Source organism: Somniosus microcephalus, chromosome 8, assembly GCF_052327205.1.
Source record: "Somniosus microcephalus isolate GS21.2 chromosome 8, FLI_Smic_1.0, whole genome shotgun sequence".
Taxonomy (NCBI): domain Eukaryota; kingdom Metazoa; phylum Chordata; class Chondrichthyes; order Squaliformes; family Somniosidae; genus Somniosus; species Somniosus microcephalus.
The window spans coordinates 202,561,828-202,570,053 of NC_140994.1; positions in this window are offsets into that span (position 1 = coordinate 202,561,828).

The following is an 8,226-nucleotide window of genomic DNA, read 5'->3' on the forward strand; positions in this document are numbered from 1 at the left end:
CTCACTGAATCCATGAATGAAATCGACGAAGTTCACTGCGCACGCGCTGCCTGTGCAGTCGCACGCGCTGTGCCTCTGAACCCCTTCGTTCAGAGGACAGGAAATGCCGGTTTTCCCCGCATGCGCTGTGCATGCTGAAAACCGGCATTTCCTCCGGCCAGACGCGTGAGTACCCCGACCGTACTCACGCGTTTGGAACGGAATTACTGGGCCAAGTGCGGTCAGGCTCCCCAGTCGATGCAACTCTTAAAAGGCTTCATCTCCCTCCCTATCTCCTTGGACTCTGGTTTGGACTCGGTATGTGTGAGTTGTCAACTCCAGACTGGGAGCCTCAGTCAGTTCTGTACTTGGACTTCACACGATAAAACCAGCCAGCACAGACCGACCTGAACCAAACCGCGAGATTGCAGAAAGGGCTGTGGGCTTGGTGTTTGGGCCACTTCTCACATCATCCTAAACTCAGCTCAGCACCAATATTTCTAAACCATTCCCTGGGCTTGGACTCGATAAAGGAGAGCTTTTACAGAATTATAGAAATGACAACATTGGAGGAGACCATTCAACCCGCTGTGCCTGTGCCAGTACTGATGCTCTCCCCTGTAACCCCATTCTTCTCCAGATCCTTTTATATTCTTCCTTGTGAAATACTTATCCCATTCCCTTTAAAATGATGTTCCAGTCTCCACCCCAATAGCCACTTGTCGTGAAGCATCACATGGTCTAATAACCTCAGTTGAAGAGCCTTCCTTCTCCCACCCCCCTTGGTTCTTCCAGTGAGAATTCTCAGTCTCAGTCCCCTTGCTCCCTATTTACTCACCAGTAGAAACAATCTTTTACTCTTTACCCACAATAAAGTCCCCAAGTTTCACTCACCCCTGTACTGGCTGTCTCCCCTCGGTGCCCCTCCCACTCACCACATTGCCAGTGCCTCCAGCTCTGCAGGAAATGCTGCATGGGCCTTACCCCAGTCTGCCTCTCTCCCTCCACCCGAGCCTCAATTCCCCTGACCCCCATTCCGCAGTCTCCCTCTCTACCCCCCTCACTGCTATCCCGCAGTCTCCCTCACTTCATTGATGCTTCATTCCCCTGTCTCCCCCCCTACCCCACCCGCCCCGGCCCCTATCTGCAGTCTCCCTCTCTCCATTGATCGTCCATTCCCCAGTCTCCCTTCCTACACAACCCCTCTCCCCACCCCAGGCCCTATACCCTATCCTGCAGTCTCCTTCTCTCCCCGATCCTCCATTCCCCAGTCTCCCTCTCTACCCGAGCACCTATTCTGTGGTATCTTGAGCTGGCCATAGATGGAGACAGACACAGGTTAACTCCTTAACATGGTTTAATCAACCCTTGCACATAAAAGCTTCTGCCATGAGGCAGCATAAACAAAGAGTACAACAGTACAGATCAGACTTAACTCAGGAGAGCAATTGCCACAGCACCACCTGGTGGATCAGGTTACTCATAACCTCCCAGGTTACTACACTCCTCCCCCCTTAAGATTGCCGAATGCAATTCTTAAACAATAACCCTTACTAGGTACTACGTTTTAATTAACCAGTATGCTCTAACCATGGTTAACCCCTGACTAATTTAACAGGTTTGTATAAGTCTTTCTGGTTGCTTGCGAATCCTTTGTAAATGTCTTAATTCCACTTGTGGTGGATTCTCAGATTCATTCGCACTTGAGATTGGAGTAGTCTCTGATGTTGGTTTTACTCTGTCCCGCTGTGGCCTGGCAGTACCAGCGTCCACTGGCACCTTACAAGCCGTGCTGGGTCCTGGAACAGCCTCCTCTACTGCCCTTTGTTCCATCTGAGGCAGTTCCCCCTGCTGCCGGCTGAAAAGCTGATCCACATACCGACAAACCCCTCGACCATCCCCTAGTAACACGGAGTACGACACAGGTCCTGTAATGTCCTGGATTAGTCCTGGTATCCATTTAGGTCCATAACTGAAGTTCCGGGTGTACACAGAGTCCCCTATGGCGAAATGGCGAGCTTTAGTATGTTTGTCATGGTACGCTTTTTGGTTTGTTTGTTTTGTCTCAACCTTGCTTTTGAGATCTGGGTGTATCAGGTCTAACGTGCGCCGCAACTTTCTCCCCATCATCAACTCAGCCAGAGAAAGCCCCGTGGTAGCTTGGGGTGTTATGCGATAACTAAACAAGGCTCTATTGAGCTTGGTCTCCAGGGTGTCACCTGAGCTCTTCCTCATGAGCTCCTTAAAAGTCTGCACGGCTCACTCGGCTAACCCATTTGAGGCTGGGTGATATGGAGCCGAGGTGACATGTGTGATTCCATTCCTTACCATGAATTCTTTGCTCCCTTCACTAACAAAACACTGTGCATTGTCGGATACAATCATTTCTGGAATACCATGCGTGCTGAAGCTGTTCCTGAGACAATTCAGTGTGGCAGAGCTCACTGGATAAACGTCGATCCACTTTGAGTGAGCGTCAACCAGCACCAAAAACATTTTGCCCATAAAAGGTCCCGCATAGTCTATGTGAATTCTCCTCCAGGGTTTGCTGGGCCACTCCCAGGGATGGAGTGGTGCCCCGGCAGGCACTTTCCTCTGTTCCTGACATATAGTGCATGACTTTACCTTTGACTCAATTTCAGCATCCAAGTTAGGCCACCACAGGTAGCTCCTAGCCAGTCCTTTCATTCTAGTCATTCCTGGGTGTGATTGATGCAACTGTTCCATCAAAGTAGAGCGTCCCCGCTCTGGGACTATGATGCGTGCTCCCCATAGCACACATCCATCTTGAACACTAACTCATGCTTCATCAGCACTCATCCATCTTGGACACTGAGCTCGTGCTGTCTCTGTCTGTACGGCGCAAACTCCGGTCCCTCACAGTGATCTGGCCAGCCTTTCAACACATACTCACGGGCCCTTGACAGAACGGGGTCCTTGGCTGTCCAGCCCTGGATTTGCACTGAAGTCATCAGGGGACTGATCTCCTGATCCAGCATCAGGACATGCTCCTCAGGGGAAGTACTGCGAGGAGATTTTGAGAGAGGCAGGCGGCTGAGAGCATCCGCATTCCCGTTTTCCTTGCCGGCTCTGTACGTGATCACATATTCATAGGCTCTTAGTATTACTGCCCATCTCATTATTCTCTGTGATGCCATTTGAGGCACCGCTTTCATCTCATTCAGTAAGCTAATAAGAGGCTTGTGGTCAGTACTGATTACAAACTTCCTCCCATATATGTACTTATGGAATTTCTTTACTCCAAATATAATGGCCAACCTCTCTTTATCAAGCTGTGAATAGTTCTTTTCCGCAGCTGTGAGCGTGCGTGAAACAAACCCGATGGGCCTTTCTGCTCCATCTGGCATGCGGTGGGCCAACACTGCCCCCACTGCGTCGCAGGACATTATCAGCTCCTTCTTCTCGTCGTAATGCACCAACACCCTGCTGGACTGAAGTAGCTCCTTTGACTGCTGAAACGCTTTCACTTGCTCTGGCCCCCAACGCCATGGCTCCTCCTTTCTCAGCAGTTTGTGCAGGGGTGCCAGCAGCATCGATAAGTTTGAAAGAAACCAGTTATAATAATTCAGGAGCCCTAGATAGGCTTTTAGTTCAGTCACTGAGGTGAGTGCAGGTGCATCCTGCACTGCCCGCACTTTCCCTGGTAATGGATGGAGGCCTGTGGCATCCACCCGATGTCCCAGGAATGTAACTTCCTTCGCCATGAAACTACACTTACTCCATTTCAGGCGTAGCCCCGCCTCTTCCAGCCACTGTAGCACTTTGTCCAGTGTTTTTAAGTGATCCTGATCATCACTTCCTGTTAGCAGAATATCATCTAAGTACACGGCCACCTTTGGAATGCCCTGCAGAATGCCCTCCATAGTCCGTTGGAATATTGCTGGGCTAGAACTGACACCAAATGGTAACCTGGCATACGTGAACAGCCCCTTGTGCGTGTTCACTGTGACAAACTTTTTTGATTCTTCATCTAGCAATATCTGCTGATACGCATGACTCATGTCCAGTTTGCTGAATCTTTCTCCCCCAGCAAGCGATGTTAACATGTCCTCCATTCTCGGAATGGGGTACTGTTCCAGTGATGATACTCTGTTCACTGTTAACTTATAGTCACGGTGCAGCATGGTGGCATAGTGGTTAGCACTGTTGCCTCACAGCGCCAGGGACCCGGGTTCAAATCCGGCCTCGGGTGACTGTCTGTGTGGAGTTTGCACATTCTCCCCGTGTTTGCGTGGGTTTTCTCCGGGTGCTCCGGTTTCCTCCCACAGTCCAAAGATGTGCGGGTTAGGTTGATTGGCCATGATAAAAAAAAAATTGACCCTTAGTGTTAGGGGGGATTAAATACGTGGGGATTAAATACGTGGGGTTACAGGGTTACGGGGATAGGGCTTGGGTGGGATGGCTATCGGTGTAGGGACCGGGTGCTAGGGTTTGGATGATCAGCCATGATCTTGTTGAATGGCGGAGCAGGCTCGAAGGGCCGAATGGCCTACTCCTGCTCCTATCTTCTATGTTTCTATGTCACCACACACCCTTACGTTGCCGTCGGGCTTCAATACCGGGACTATTGGTGCCGCCCAGTCTGAAAATTTCACTGGTTCTATTACTTTGTCCCTTAGCAGGCAATCTAGTTCCGCCTCAACCTTGGTTTTCATTGCAAAAGGTACCGACCTTGGTTTAAAGAAACGAGGCATGGCATCACTGGCTACATGAATCTTGGCTGTGGCTCCCCTTAAGGTGCCCAGTTCATCCTTGAACACTAACTCATGCTTCATCAGCACTTCTTGCAGTGCCTCTGTACTGTCCTCCATTTTATTCATTGCCTGCCAGTACACACTCAACTCACTGATCCACCCTCGCCCTAACAGATTTGGCCCTGACCCTGCTACCACTACCACCGTAAGCTCTTTGGTGACTCCTTTGTGTTCCACTTGTACTTCGGCCGCCCCCAAAATGTCCACCTTCTGTCCTGTGTAGGTTTTGAGACTAAAGGGGCATGTACCTAGCTCTGGTACTTTTGCTTCCCCCCATAGCTTGGCGTACTCAGTCTGCGACATTATGGTTACACTACATCCGGTGTCAATCTCAAACTTTACTTGACCTCCGTTCACTGTCAAATACTGAGTCATAGAGTCATAGAGTCATAGAGTTTTACAGCACAGAAAGAGGCCCTTCGGCCCATCGTGTCTGCGCCGCCCAACCATCCCTGTCCAGTCTAATCCCATTTTCCAGCATTTGGTCCATAGCCTTGTATGCAATGGCATTTCAAGTGCTCATCCAAATGCTTCTTGAATGTTGTGAGGGTTCCTGCCTCCACCACCCTTTCAGGCATTGAGTTCCACATTCCAACCACCCTCTGGGTGAAAAAGTTCCTCCTCAAATCCCCTCTAAATCTCCTGCCCCTTACCCTGAATCTATGCCCCCTTGTTATTGACCCCCCCACTAAGGGGAAAAGTTCCTCTTTATCTACCCTATCTATGCCCCTCATTATTTTGTACACCTCAATCAGGTCCCCCCTCAGCCTTCTCTGCTCCAAGGAAAACAACTCCAGCCTGTCCAGCCTCTCTTCATAGCTGAGGCGCTCCATCCCAGGTAACATCCTGGTGAATCTTCTCTGCACCCTCTCCAAAGCAATCACATCCTTCCTATAGTGAGGCGACCAGAACTGCACACAGTACTCCAGCTGTGGCCTCACCAGCGTTTTGTACAGCTCCATCATAACCTCCCTGCTCTTATATTCTATGCCTCGGCTAATGAAGGCAAGTATCCCATATGCCTTTTTAACCACCTTATCTACCTGCTCCGCTGCCTTCAGGGATCTATGTTCATGTACACCAAGGTCCCTCTGACCCTCTGTACTTCCTAGGGTCCTACCACTCATTGTGTATTCCCTTGCCTTATTTGTCCGTCCAAAATGCATCACCTCGCACTTTTCAGGGTTAAATTCCATTTGCCACTTTTCCGCCCATCTGACCAACCCGTTTATATCGTCCTGTAGCCGGAGGCTTTCCTCCTCGCAATTTACCACCCCACCAATTTTCGTGTCATCTGCGAACTTACTGATCATACCTTTTACATTCTCATCCAAATCATTTATGTAGATCACAAACAATAAGGGACCCAGCACCGATCCCTGAGGTACCCCACTGGACACAGGCTTCCAGTCACAAAAGCAACCTTCGACCATCACCCTCTGCCTCCTGCCACTCAGCCAGTTTAGGATCCAACGCGTCAAGGCACCCTGGATCCCATGGGCTCTTACCTTCTTGACCAGTCTCCTATGCGGGACTTTGTCAAAAGCTTTACTGAAGTCCATGTAAACCACATCCACAGCATTTCCCTCATCCACCCCACTAGTCACCCCCTCGAAAAATTCGATCAGATTTGTTAGACATGATTTACCCTTGACAAAGCCATGCTGACTATCCCCGATTAATCCTTGCCTCTCCAAGTGGAGATTAATTTTGTCCCTCAGAATTTTTTCCAATAATTTCCCCACCACAGATGTTAGACTCACTGGCCTGTAATTCCCTGGTTTATCCCTGCTACCCTTCTTGAATAATGGTACTACGTTAGCTGTTCTCCAGTCCTCTGGTACATCCCCTGTGGCCAGAGAGGTTCTGAAAATTAGTGTCAGAGCCCCTGCAATCTCCTCCCTTGCCTCCCACAGCAGCCTGGGATACATCTCGTCCGGGCCTGGGGATTTATCCACTTTTTGGCCCGCTAAAACCGCTAGCACCTCCTCCCTCTCGATGCTAATATGTTCAAGTATGTCACAGTCCCCTTGCCCGATTTCTATGTCTGCATCGTCTTTCTCCATAGTGAACACAGATGCAAAAAATTCATTTAAAACCCCGCCTACATCCTCTGGCTCTACACACAGATTGCCACTTTGGTCCCTAATGGGCCCTACCCTTTCCCTGGTTATCCTCTTGCCCTTAATATACTTATAAAACATCTTAGGGTTTTCCTTTATTTTGCTCGCCAGTGTTATTTCATGGCCCCTCCTCGCCCTCCTAATTTCTTTTTTAAGTATGCCCCTGCACTTTTTATACTCCTCTAGGGCTTCTTCTGTCTTTAGTCTTTTGTAACTGCCAAAAGCCCCCCTTTTATTTCTAATGCATTTTTGTATATCCCTTGTCATCCAAGGTTCCCTTTGCTTGTTGGTCCCACCCTTGACCTTTACAGGAACATGTTGGCGTTGTACTCTCTCTATTTCCCTTCTGAAAGTCTCCCACTGTTTTGATGTGGATTTTCCTATAAGCAGCTGCTCCCAGTCCACTTTGGCCAGATCCTGCCTTATCATATTAAAATCGGCCTTCCCCCAATTTAGAACCCTTATTTCCGGGCCGTCTTTGTCTTTTTCCATGACCACCTTAAATCTCACCGAATTATGGTCACTGTCGCCAAAATGCTCTCCTACTGACACTTCCACCACTTGCCCGGCTACATTCCCCAGAATTAGGTCCAGTACCGCCCCCTCTCTTGTAGGACTTTCTACATGTTGGCTCAAAAAGCTCTCCTGGATGCACTTTAAGAATTCTGCACCCTCTAAGCCTTTCACACTCTGACTGTCCCAATTTATATTGGGGAAGTTGAAATCCCCCACTATTATTACCCTATTATTTTCACGCTTCTCTGAGATTTGCCTACATATCTGTTCCTCTATCTCCCCCTGACTGTTTGGGGGCCTATAGCACACTCCCAGCAAAGTGCTTGCCCCCTTTTTGTTTTTAAGTTCTACCCATATGGCCTCATTAGAGGAACCCGCTAATATATCATCCCTCCTTACAGCAGTAATTGACTCCTTAATTAATATTGCAACACCCCCTCCCCTTTTACACCCCCCTCTGTCTCGCCTGAAGATTCTATACCCCGGAATATTGAGCTGCCAGTCCTGACCCTCCCTCAACCATGTCTCCGTGATAGCAACAATATCGTACTCCCATGTGTTCAACAACAACTTCAGTTCATCCACCTTATTTGCAAGACTCCTTGCATTAAAATAAATGCCTTCCAGCCCTGCCATATTCTCTTTTGCCTTCACATATTTGCTCTGCCTTCCCAGCTGACTTGTTTTTCCCTCTGTATTTGGCCGTAAATCACCCCCTACTATAGCTCCACTCTGTACCCCAACCCCCTGCCAAGTTAGTTTAAACCCTCCCCAGCAGTGCTAGCAAACCTCCCCGCAAGGATATTGGTTCCCCCCTGGTTCAGGTGTAAACC